A 12,951-nucleotide genomic window follows, 5' to 3' on the forward strand; every position below is an offset into this window, starting at 1 on the left:
GGTAGTGTTCATGTTACTGACAGAACATTTATTCCTTTACATTGCAATCACCCTCTGCTACATACCTAAATTATAAAAGTAACATAATTACAATAGAAAGGGTTAGCAGTACTCAGTGCCAACCTCTGAGACAGTCCTCAAATTCTGTGCAGTCTGTCAGTCATTGCCTTCTACTCCAGGTTACAATTAATCTTACATCTATTCCAGTTAAATTTTACATAAATTTCTGTTCAGCAGTTATTGTGAAGCATGCAAATACTCCAAGTATTGCATTCTCTGGAAGTACTCCATTCTTCACTCTGTGCTCCACACTCTGTCCAAGTACTCCATTCTTTACTGGTGGCCAGTAGTAAAAAGTGCATACCCATAATCTGAATCACAGATCAAACCACCTTTCACAATCCAAGCCCCTGCAAAATGTTCTTTAACTCCATTGTACTTCTGTTTTTTTTCAGAGATGCAGTTGAGTCTAGACAAAGGTGTTAATAATCTGCAGTGCTGAGTAGCTATCATCATCTTTGTTTTCCTTTGCTCATGCTATAGTGTTTAAATATGATAGGCAGGGGAGCCTCAAGTGCTCTGATGTCAAGAAATCCCAGAAAAGTGGTCACGTGAGCAAGAAGGTGGTGCCACTTTTTCAGTCACTTTTCAGATTAGTAGCAATCTTACAGAAAGTTGGCTTGAAAGTGGGATTTTGACTTTGTACACACACAACTTGAGCACTTTTAAATGAATTGCCTTCTAAGGAGGAGTTCAAAGCTTTTTTGTGAAACTGTAGTTCTGAAAAATTAATCTGGTAAAACGTCAAATAGCTTTGGATTTAAAAATAATCAAAAGACCAGGAAGTTAAACATAGAATTTTATTTGGGGGTGAGGTCATAGAGCATAGGATCCCTTCTGCAAATCTCTTTCCTTACCTTCTCTGTCTTGGCAAACTTCAGCGGTGGAGATCAGTGCTGTCGATGCCAGATGACACTGAAAGCCACGCACAGTGGTTTGGAAGTGGTCTGGTGAGCACTCCTGAGCCGGATAGGTGTTGTGGTCTTCACCATGCCTTGTGAAGGTTAGTGTAGCATGTGGGATCACCACCATGAAATGAGGTTAAAACCTGCAGAGGAACTCATCTTTCCCTAAACCCTCATAGGCAAATCCAACAGGAAAACATGAGCTTCAGGCAGTAGCATTACTCAGGGCTCATGTTTGTGTATTTGAAAGCAAAATGTCACAGCAGGTGGCAGCAGTGACTTTCCAGAGCCTCTGCATCTGTTTTCAGAAGTACCCAACCCTTCTGTGCGTACCTGCCCTGGACAGCCCCTGGAAGCCGCGAGCACAGGTGGAAGTGACCTTTCCTTTTGCTCGTGGCTGGGAGGGAAGCCACCAGCTTGGCCTCTGACGTGTCAGACTTTCCTCTCCTGCACTGCACCAGCAGCAGGTTCCCATGTAAAATATCCAGCCCGCTGGTTGGCATTCCTCACAAGAAGTTTTCAAGTATGTCCCTTGTTATCCCCTGATAGGTAGATGTTTTAGACAGAAGCAAGCAGAAAAGTAGCTATCCTTCCCACTTTTTCCTCTGGTGTGAATGTGACAACCAGTCTCATAAAGAACGAAGGAGGCCCTTTTTTATCTCTCAGTTTAAAAGAATGAAAAGCATTTCAGTGTCTTGACATGTCCCTTAAAAATCCCTGGCAGTCCAATTTGATGACAGCAGTAGGAAATATTGATCAAATAATAGGCAGCATTTTCAGTTTCTTAGTGGTAACTGTTTCTTTAGGTTCTTTGTGTAATGTATCTACCTCAAAGTGGGAAGTTTCCACTGTATTTGAAATAAAAATACAAGAAAGGAAAAGTTCTTCAGTGAAAGATGCTCTTTCACAGGTAGGCTGTTTTGAAAGCAAAACTCCCACTGACTGCGGTCCACTCAGAAGAGCAAAGAGAAGCCGATGCTTTCACTAACACATAATGCCTGGTGGGAAGTAATATATGAGTGTCAGATCTCTGATCTCTTCTTAGATGCAAGTGAAATGCTGGCTAGAATTCAGGGGATTAAGAGGGTGGTTTTAATAACGTTTGAGTGACAGCAGTTCCTAATTTCCTGGGACTCTGAAGTTTTTATTTTAGTTCTCTGCTGGCTTTTTGTTTGTTTGGGAGGGGTTGTCATTTTGTTGTTGTTTGTTTTATTTTCCATGGGAGATTTTCAGCAGCATAACAAATATAGCTTCTGCCCCTTCAAATACAAACTTTACACTAGAATCCCTAATAAGACTTTTTCCCTCTGCCATAGAAAAGAGCATATAGATAGATGCTTTAGGCTGACCCAGTCTCTATTGCAGTTCTCATTAAGAATAAAAAAATACTTTTTAAATAGCTATATTTCATCCAAAAGCCATATGTATTTAAACCTTGTACTTCTCATATATATCTTATGTGGTTATGCTTTATATAGCTACTTTCTATCTCCTGGGCATTCCCTACCAGAGTTCTCAGGTATGAGACTGAACTTCTGCCTTCTCTCCTAGACCAGGAGGCCTGTGACAACCTGGACTTGGAAAAGAGGAAGGAGGTCTTGAATTAAGACTTTCCAAAGGATTATTAGTGCTTTGAGGTCATATCTGATTATTAATTCCAGTCTCGTGCCCATCCTGGTTCACTGAATAACATTCTGCTACCTGATATTTTATTGCTTGCAAGAACTAGAAGTGAAAGAATTAGACCTTGCGTATCTCTCAGTTTTGCAGACAGAAAATAGCATGTACAATTAGTTTCTGATTTTCCTTCTGATAACTTGCAAGATTGAACTGGAGCCCAGGAGAAAGGTTCTGCTTTCTGTGAGGCTTGCGTCCATCACAGCTGTCTACATCTCTGGATCTTTAGTTAATTGCTGGAATCTCTAACTGCCACATTTTCGTTCACCAGCTAAGCAAGCATTCCTTGCAGCAGATGAATAGAAGCTCAACAGTCCCAAATCAACAGTGTTTTGACTGCTGATTGTTGAAAATTCCTATTGCAACAAAAATGAAATTGAAAGACCACTCCTTCTCCATCCTCACTTCCTCCACATTCATGAAGGAGATTTCTGTGTGATGTGAGGTATTCCTGTCCACAGCAGGCACAAGGTGGCTCAAATGGATTTGGTCCCTCCAGAAGAAACCTTCAGCCCTAAGGATAAGTCCCTTCTGCAGTAAATTGTTTCATTCTCTGCTGGGGCCTCAGTGTTTCCTTTATAAGGAAATCTAGAAGCACAATCAATAATTTCCAAGTAAAAGGAAAGGGACATATAAGAAAAGGGTTTCTACAATTCACAAATTAATTTCCACTCAGAAACTTTTCAGCTCATTGGTGGAGATATAAAAGCATATTTAGCAAATATAAACAACTGCTATCCATTTAGTTTCAACTCTAAGCTGGCTGATTTGGGTAGGTTGCAGGAGCTAGATGTAGTAATCTCAGCAGACTCATTCCAGCGCTGCTGCACCTTACGCTGCTCCAGCTCACCTGTTGCCAAAGTTGGTTTCAAGGCAGCCCCTGAACTTCTTCATCTGCTAGTGACTTTCTGGCATTCTAGTGCAGCAAAGCTCCCAGCAATAGCCCTTACCATAATACCATGCAGTTAGCTCCAAAGTTTATCGGAAATCAGTCCTGGGGAAGCATGGTTCTTTAAGAACACAAAAAATAACAGATTTTTCCCTCACTTATTTTACTAGTTCTTGGTAATCATTGTTCTTGCACTAAATAATCTCTTCTGGTTTGAATTGTTCATTGATCATAATTTTAGTCCTTTCCTCTTGTTTTCTTCTTATGAGAAAAATTATGCTTTGTCATTTTAAAAAATGAAAAATCGGAAATGTACCAGTCCTAATATCACTCCACCTGAAAAAGCATTTAAGTATATAAAAGCACTGTTGTTCCAGCTGGTACAAGTATTAGCCCTAATTATCGTCTGCTCAGGAAATGACAGTGATATAAAAGATTTATCTAGATTCTCTGAGATTTCAATTGTGCTATTTACTAAAGGCATTTTATTTTACACCTTCAGCTTTCCTGATATTTTTTACAGCTCTCCACATGTTTCACTGTGCTGTGATTTCTTTTTTCCATGTTATTCACAAAGAGTCAAAGTTTTAACAAGAAGTGCTGAGAATCCCACCATTTATAATCACTACCATCACCAGCTGTACCCTCCACTGCATTTGCCCAGCTTCATAGCAGAGGTGGTAGACAGGAACATGTTCCCCAGCCAACTCACTAGTGGTCATTTTTAAAAGCAAACAAAAACACACACACAAAAAGCCAAAACCAGACCCAAATCAAACAAACAAACAAGCAAAAACCAAACAACACAAAACAATAACAAACAAACAAAACAATCTGCAGACCTGGAGCTGGAGAGAACTGGCTTTAGAAGGAGCAAAGAAAACACAGAAATAGTATCTGATGCGTACTTGACAAAGTGTGCAGTAAATTCACATGTAACCTGGAGATGCAGAACAATGAAGAAATAGGCGTAAATATGTGTTGGCAAACATATATATGTGATCCTACATGAGGGGAGGGGAGAAGGAAACCACTGACATAAACACTGCATTCCTCCCTGTGAAGGACTTCAGGTGTTGACAACTCACTGTAATATCCCACTTCCAACACCACCAGCACGAAACCACTGACCTTAGGACCCAGAGGAGCAGTGGAGGAGTAAGTGAATAAGTATGTGTAACAATTTTCACTTAATTATTGCTATTATTGTGACTTTTTCTGTATACAAGCACACTGTTTTTATTATTGTTCTCTGATTCTGTGTAATAATTAGATAATGTAATAATGATTCATTAGACTGTTGAGATTTCCATTCCATTTCCATGATTTATATATAAATATGAATAAATAACATACTTCCAAGAGATAGATATACATATATATAAAGGTATGCATCTTCTTTACCCATAAACAAGACTTTGAATGCAAGAGTGCTCCAGCTCCTGCTTGCAGTGCACTTTCTCTCTGGTGACCGAGTATGAGTAGAAATTTTTGCCTCTTCTACTATCAGCTAAGAGCAAGAGCAACTCCTCAGACCCCTTTATCATGTCTCCCATTCTGTTTCTCAACTGAGGTGTTCTTGCCTCTGCTTTTTGAGTGAACTAAGCCTCTTGCCTATGACAAAATCTTGCCTGTTCTCCAGGTGAGTTGTAGGAGCAGAACATGAGGACGTATAAAATGGCCCTATAAGTATTTGCCTCCCTTCAAAGCTGGAGCCACATAAACGGATTTTTTTTTTTTTTACAGATTCGGAAGCACTCTGTTTTATGCAGGGCATCTCTGTCTGTATAAGTTATTACTCTTAGGATCATGGGTGTATATGCATGACCTGAGTACACATCTTCTCCTTGTCCACATGGGGACACTACCCACTGCTTTATTTAGAGGCATTACTTGGCAAATGACACTGAGACGCTGTTTGGGAACCCCTTCACTCCTCATCCCCCTCACAACCCTCCCCTTTCCTGGAGAAAATAATGACAACAAGGCCCTGAGGATAATTTTGGCGGCCCAGATACCATCCTTTCCAGTTTCTTATCTATAGCAGTCTAGACCCTTCCTCACTGCTCTCCCAAATACATAATATGGAGGCATGGTCTGTAATCCTCTTTGTCCAAGTTCTTTTGTTCTGCAAGGATAGCCAGCAACACCAGGGGATTTCCAATCTTTTCCAATGTGTGAATCATCTAGAAACAGCAAATGGGCTTGCAGGATTTGGCATACAACTGAACCTCATTGATCTACCCCATATTTGAATGGAAGAGTAAGATAATTGCCCTTAGGGTTTTTCCCAGCAGCAATGCGCAAGCGATGTTGAGGAAAATAAACTCTGTTGAGCAGGAGACAGAGAAGTGGGAGGAGGAGGAGAGAGCAGACTGCTGCTGAAATGGGCAGGTCTTTGTGGCTGGGCCCATGATTGCCCAGAGCTCAGTTTTGACATAAACTGTGTCCCTCTGTCGGTGGACCCAGGCTCCCCACCCGCTCTGTCTCACATGTGCACGCAAATTTGGGACCCTCTCAGTGATCAGAGGCTTTCACCTGACGACAGCAGCATTCCTTGGATACTATAAGCAGAAAGCAAATCTCTCCTGCTCCTTCTTTTGACAGTGAGGGAGGGAAAGGGAATGAGAAAAGTTTGAGGGGTTAAATGGAGTAGAGAAAGAAAAAGTGCATGGCAAGCCCTAAACAAAGAGCCTTCCAGGGTGACAAAACCCAAGCCAGCGTTCAGAAGAGAATTCTTTCGCACAATCCTAATCAAAATCTCCTTGTTCCCAGAATAAGAGCCCTGTCTACATAATTGTTTCCCTCCACTCAGAGATAACGGCACACAGCAGTCTTTTCTGGCACCAACCTTGCAACCCTCATTTGCTCGATCTCCACTCTTCTCCGTGAAACAAATTGCGGCTCTGTTCAGTGCCACTACAGGGACCACCCCCACGCACAGAAGAGCTCTCCAAAGACCAGAACACCTTAACTTTTACTCTTACAAATGTACCAGCATCCCAGCTGGAAGCCTTTTTAATCTCTCTGGCTTCAGCATCTTGCAGCTGGTCTCCCACAGCTGATCTCACAGCCCCTGGCATCTGGGAAGCTGGGTGCATGATTTTGGGTGCTATTCAGGCTTGACTAAATACACTTTCCACTAGCAGCCATTAAATCCTGGTGTAGAGACAGCAGGCCAAATACCCAGTGTATCTACAGGAGTATTTACTCAGACAAGCTAAAAAAAAAAAGTCAGAGCAGAAAATAACCTCTTGTTCACTTTGCCACTGTACCTGATGTTCAAAGCAAAACAAAAGCTTTTCCACAGAAAGAACAAAAAACAAATATTTGCCACCCCTTTGATGGCCACTGTCGCGTGACTCCTCATGCATCTGCCTGTTATAAGCAAAAAACACCACCACCCATAATTGCTCTGCAATTGTCCAGTATCAAAGATCAAGAAATTTACCATTCATTGTTCTTTCTCCTCACATGGCGGATTTTCTGATCAGACTTTTAATCCCCTTCACTTAAAATGCACAGTGCTCTTTACCATCATATATGTGCATGTGCAAGTATATTATAGTTAGACCTGTTTCACAAACTGGTAGCTCAGTTTGACAGACAGGGTTGGGGGCCAAAACTACCCATGGGCTGGCACAGCTGAGATACCCACTCAGGTTCACCTGTCCCCCATTTACTGGCCCTTATTCTCCAGCTTGCTCAGGCCATGTCTGGTTCCCTCAGCATGGATGAACGGAGACAGATCTGTGGGGCAAAATACTCCCTACCAAGGTCCCCATGGCCACACCGTACACAGCTTCTGGTGGAGGAGGAGGTGGCTGCAGGTGACATTTTATTTGCTCTGAGGGACTGTACACCTGAGAGTGACTGAGGTGCATTAGGTGCACTCCTGGTGCACACCTGCTGGCTTGCTCTTATCCAAAAGCAATACAGTTTTGATGCTCTGTGTCTCCCCTGTGACGTGAAGCAAGATGTTGTAGCTGGGGATGATCTTGAGATTTGCTTCAAAAACAAGTCAAAAATCATGAAGCTGGAGAAATATGCACCCTTGGACAAAACAGTGCTGCCTCTGCATATCTTGGTGTTACAAGACACTTCAGGTGGAAAGCTGATAAGGTGGACACTTCCTGTAGTCTCTAGCAAAAGCAATGCAGACAATGCTTTTAGTATTGAGACTTCACCCAACAACCACCTCTGGTGCATGCAATTTTTGGCAAAGCCAGGCCCTCTTCTGCTCTGAGGACTCTCAAGCTGTTCATGAGCACACTGCAGAGCCAGGTCTTCTCCTCTGATTTACCACCCAAGGTAATTTCTGCTTTCTCATATTAAAAACAAACAAACAAACAAACAAGCAAACAAGGAAACAAAAACCCACTCTCCTATTGATAAAAACAGGAGCTTAACTGCTGCTTTCAGTAGCTAATTTCCTTATGTGAGGGACTACCACCACAATGCACAGTGTCAGCTGAGCAGGAGTGGTTTGGCAAACAGCTGTTACAGCCCAATACAATATTTGTAATTCTGTACCATTACAGCATCACTGGTGTGATGAGAGAAGATCAGGACATTCAATGTGCAGTGCAAAGAGGTTATGGCTTAGAAGTGTGGAAGCAGCAGATGCCTCCAGCTGGCATAGAAAATGGTTAGACTGCAGGGTTTTTTCTGAGGACAACTTCTCTGGGCATGGTATATGTTTGATCTAAAATTATGGCAAATCTATGGATCTTTCAAGCATGTTGAAAGGCTCTCTGTTGCAGAAGAAAGGACCTCTTGCAGGTGTTCATACCTATGCTAAATGAGGGTTCCTCCTGTGTGGTTTTTGTTAGTTACTCCCTGAGGTAGCTTCTTATATTAAGAACACAAGCTGTACTGTTCTTTAGTCATCACAAGAGGGTTGCAAAGGTTCACTCAGGCATACATGGTGATTTCATCAGATGAAAAGTCCTGTAGGCTCAAAATGCCTTCCACACAGATAAACTACTGATGTTTTTTAGAGACACAAAAAGTGTTCAGAGCTCAAAATTTACCAGGGCTCCACATACCCCTGACTGCTTCAGTGACTACAGCTCTGGCCTGAGAGCACCTCTCAATGTACCCAGCAATTGCTTTAGAGTCATCTCTTCTGCTTTACTGACAGTCCCACTTCTGATGGTTCACATGAACAAACTGTGAAGGATTTTTCATCTCTTTTCTCTGGGGTCCTGTTTTAGGTAATTTCAGAGAAAAGGGCCAGGAACACATAAAGTTCAGGTCTCGATGTACTTTCCTGTCACAAAACCCATGTCCACATACAGCTCCAATCAATGCTACTGAGAACCATCTCTGGAGGAGGAGCTGACAGCTGGCAGGACTCTGATGCAGAAGAACCTTATTCTAGGAGGCTGCATTTCCCCAAACACCTGGGGTACATCAGCTAAGCAGTGAAGGAAAAGTCCCCTGCTGCTGCCCACATGTCTCCCATTCTGGACCACAGTGTAACATTCACCTGAGATGGGACCCCAGCCCAGCAGCACACTGTGCACCCTCTTCCTGCCCTCTCTTGGCTAACAACTCCATGGACTAAAAAGGGAGGGGATTTTTGTCATTGTTCTCTTAACACTTCCATAACACTCTACTAAAAAAAAGGACTTGAGGGTTTTCTGTGATACAATTTCCCACTGTTCTTCTTGCAGGGCACCTCAGCAGGGATGAAACACTTCCCTTAGCTGTCAGGGCTGGCTCTAGCTCCATTAGGGATGTGGGAAAACTAAGGGAGGCTTCCTCACCCTGCTCAGCAGAGCATAAGAGAGTCCTTATTCATGCATGTATCATCACTACAATGGTCGTTTTCTAATGCTGCTGAAACTAATGTGTAATATCCCAGAGATTTCCTACAAAGGAATTTGCATTTAGAGATTTACAAGGTATGATATTGTTTCACATATATGTAATTTAGCCACAAAACCTATATATATATATATCTATATAGATCTATATAGATATATATGTCATGGATCATGTCATTCTGTATAAAAAAGGCTGTTTCTGAAGTTCGGGATATTTGTAAGACGCAAGTGATGCAATTCAGACATGAAACTGGCCCTTCAGATTTCCCTGTGCTGTTGCCCCTCTGCTGATTCCCATGATGTGGAAAAATAATCTCCTTTCCCAATCCTTGATTGATGTTTGTCAACTTGTTTTGCTGGGGTGAAGCTCAAATAGCTTGACCTACAGTCATATTTCACAGGGAAGAGAAGGCATTGATTAATAAAATGCTTTTCTAATAAGCCATGGGAAGGGAAACTCAAATTGTAGCTGCTCAGCAGTGGTCATTTGTGACCAGGAAATGATCTGGCATGGAGGGAAAGAAGGGGTTATCTTTTCTGGAAGCAGCGACACCAGAGGCAAGACTAGTCCCTGTAAGGGAGTGAAGTTTCCCTAGGTGATAAGAAATGTCTTGTAGCAATGGTGCATTGGGAAAGCTCAGGGGACACCTTTGAGTAGCAGAGCTGGTGCTGGGCGATGGACCATGGAGCTGAGGTGCTCCATGCCAATGCTCACATGATGGATACAGGTGTAAGTGTATATGAGGAACTGACCCATGTCACTTCTTCATATAGTCCTCGTAGAACCACTTTTGGTGGTAGGAGTCTGCCCAATACATTGTTTGTTAAATCTTTTTGTATTTAAACACAAATGTGTGTTTAATTCACCTCAAGGGGTATAGTAAAAATTGCCCAATGCTATTCCTCCAGATCCTTTGCTACCATTTAGTTTCCTGTTGAAAGTTCTAATTTACATTAATTGAGGAGCTCACCTCAGTAATTTTTAATGTAACAAGATTAAATGAACAGAAGTAGAGTAGGCACATGCAAAACTAGTTCCACCTAAACAGTTCATGGGCAATCATATATAATACATGCAACATTTTACATTTCAGACTCCACAGTCCCCCAGCTGTAACACTAAACCACTAAACAGCTGTGAAGAAATGACTTTATTTGCCTTATCAGTAACAGACAATGCTTTTCTATTCCTTCCTCACTGTCAAAAGCTAGGAAAGTAGAAAAAAGTTTAGGGAAAAATATCACCACTTGTAAATATCCAGGTGTCAGGATTTGTTCTCTCCTGGCAACTGTTTAAATACCATCATCATACCATGATCATTAACAGGTTTCAATATCCTTTGAACAAATAGGTTTCATACTCTAGATAACAATTCTTCACTGCACTGCCTTATACAAATTGAGGAAACGGTCCCCTCTTTAAAGGACTTTACATAACCTAAAGTTTCCATATGCTTGATATTGGTTCCAAAGATTTTGAATGTACATCGTCCAGTCATTGCTCACATCACTCAGCGGGGAATGATGGAGTTTTCTACTCTAGGCTGACACTGCTTGAACTAGGGATGCCTTGGACACTAAACCCCAAAGGCAGACCCTTCTTGATGGCACAAACCTGTGCTATGCTAAAGCCGCCCTTGCTGTGGGTACACAGCCAGCTCATCTGCAGCTACCAGAACTACCAGGACTATGCTCTTGCAGAAGCTGAACTACAGCTCGCCACTTTTAAAGGACCTACTGCATGGGTTTGTGAGATGAAAGTGCTCACTTTCCTACTAGCTGTGTCTTACTCTGAAATCACACCCAAGTCAAGCTTTCTTTTTCCATATAAAATCATCATCACTACTTGCTCCACCCAGCTTGTGCATGGCTAGAGCTCAAGAGGCAGCAAAATAGGAGAGAATTGAAATGAGCACCCTTCATTTGCCAATTTGTTTTTAACTTCCCAAGTCAAGCAGTTTTTAAGCAATTTAAGGGTTTGATTTTCTTTTTTGTTTTACACCAATCTGGATATTTTTCTTCCTTTTTCCTCTTTCCTCTTATTTTTCTATATCTTCTCCTTGCTTTGCATTTATTTTGTCAGGATATTTTGTTGTGTGTGTTTTTCTGAGGTGTGTGCTCTTTTTACTAGGTTTTTTTTTGTATGATTTGTTTCTTTACATCTGCCTTTGTTTTTGTTCTGGCTTGTTTGTGGGACTTTAATTTATTCATTTAGACAAAGGTTGTTTTTGTAGGGATTTTTGGCAGTGTTTCTCTCAATAGTTGTCTGAGGATGTTAATTTATTTGGGCTTTGTTTGAGTTTTTTTTTTAAGGTCCTTGTCCATTCAGCAAGGACAGAAGCAAAATCCTGCTCCTGGGATGGACTAAACCCCTGCGGTGCCATGAACTGGGGGCTGACCAGCTGGAGAACACCTATGCTGGAAAAGACCCAGGAGATCATGGTCATCATTAAGCTAAATGTGAGGCAGAGGCATGTTCTGGCAGCAAAAAATGTTAGCAGCACCCTGCACTATGAGGGCAGGAGCAGACAAGAGATGGGAGCATGTTTTTGTCCCCCTACGCTCAGCACTTGTTAGACCTCATCTGGATATGGCCTCATGTATGGGCCCCAGTATGGGAAAGACATAGGCAGAATGGCAAGTTTGAGGGAGGTCAAGGCAGCAGCAGTGGCCACAGGGCTTCTAAAGCCCAGGGAAGGGATAGCTGTGGAGGTGGGCTTGTAGCAGCCCCCCAGCACTTATGTCTGAGAGGTTGGTACTGGGCTCTTTGCAGAGATGCACAGTGGGGGAATGAGAGACAGGGGGCATAAACTGAAAAATGGGGCATATACCCAGCTGAATATGAAGAAGAAAAAAAATCCCTCTAAGGATATTTAATCATTTGAGTGAATTTCACAGTGAGGCTGTGGATTCTTCATCCTTGGGGGCTTTGAAGACTCAATGGGATAAAGCCTGAGACAACACAGTCTGGACTGCTTTGAGTTAAAAGGTTGGACTAGACGGTATCTGGCAGTCCCTTCCTACTTGAAGAAGTAATGATTAAGGATTTTGTCTAATGGTTTATGTCACATAATGATCCTGCCAACTAGTGCATTTACATTACATTTGCTTTGACAAATGCTCTGTCTTTCATATTTTACATCATGCCCCATTTTTCTGTTAAATTTATTTCCAAACATGCTCTGCATTCCAGAGATTTGAATGAAATTCTTCTTAATCTAGTTTTAAACATCCTTTGTTGTGTTATCCTAATCTGTAGAACCATATTGCCAGTGAAATATGCTGTTATAAATCACTACATAAACATGAAAACTGTTTTCAATGCATTACAGTAAAACATTTCCCAGTAACGGAGTAAAGATTTCATTTTGCTGATTCAGGAGACAGAACCGAGATCTTGATATTTGGAGAGAGGAGAACCCAGATTTCTCCCTTCACAGCAAGGTCATATTGCCCAGGCCTCCTATTTTTCTTTGAAACACAGTCCTGCAATTAAACAAAACCCAGTAACCGAATCAACAACATAACAAAGGCATTGCCAAAAATTAATAAGCTAATCAGTAGTGAGACTTAGAAGCCCATTCCCATG

The sequence above is a fragment of the Columba livia genome, chromosome 1 (assembly GCF_036013475.1).
Source record: "Columba livia isolate bColLiv1 breed racing homer chromosome 1, bColLiv1.pat.W.v2, whole genome shotgun sequence".
Lineage (NCBI taxonomy): Eukaryota > Metazoa > Chordata > Aves > Columbiformes > Columbidae > Columba > Columba livia.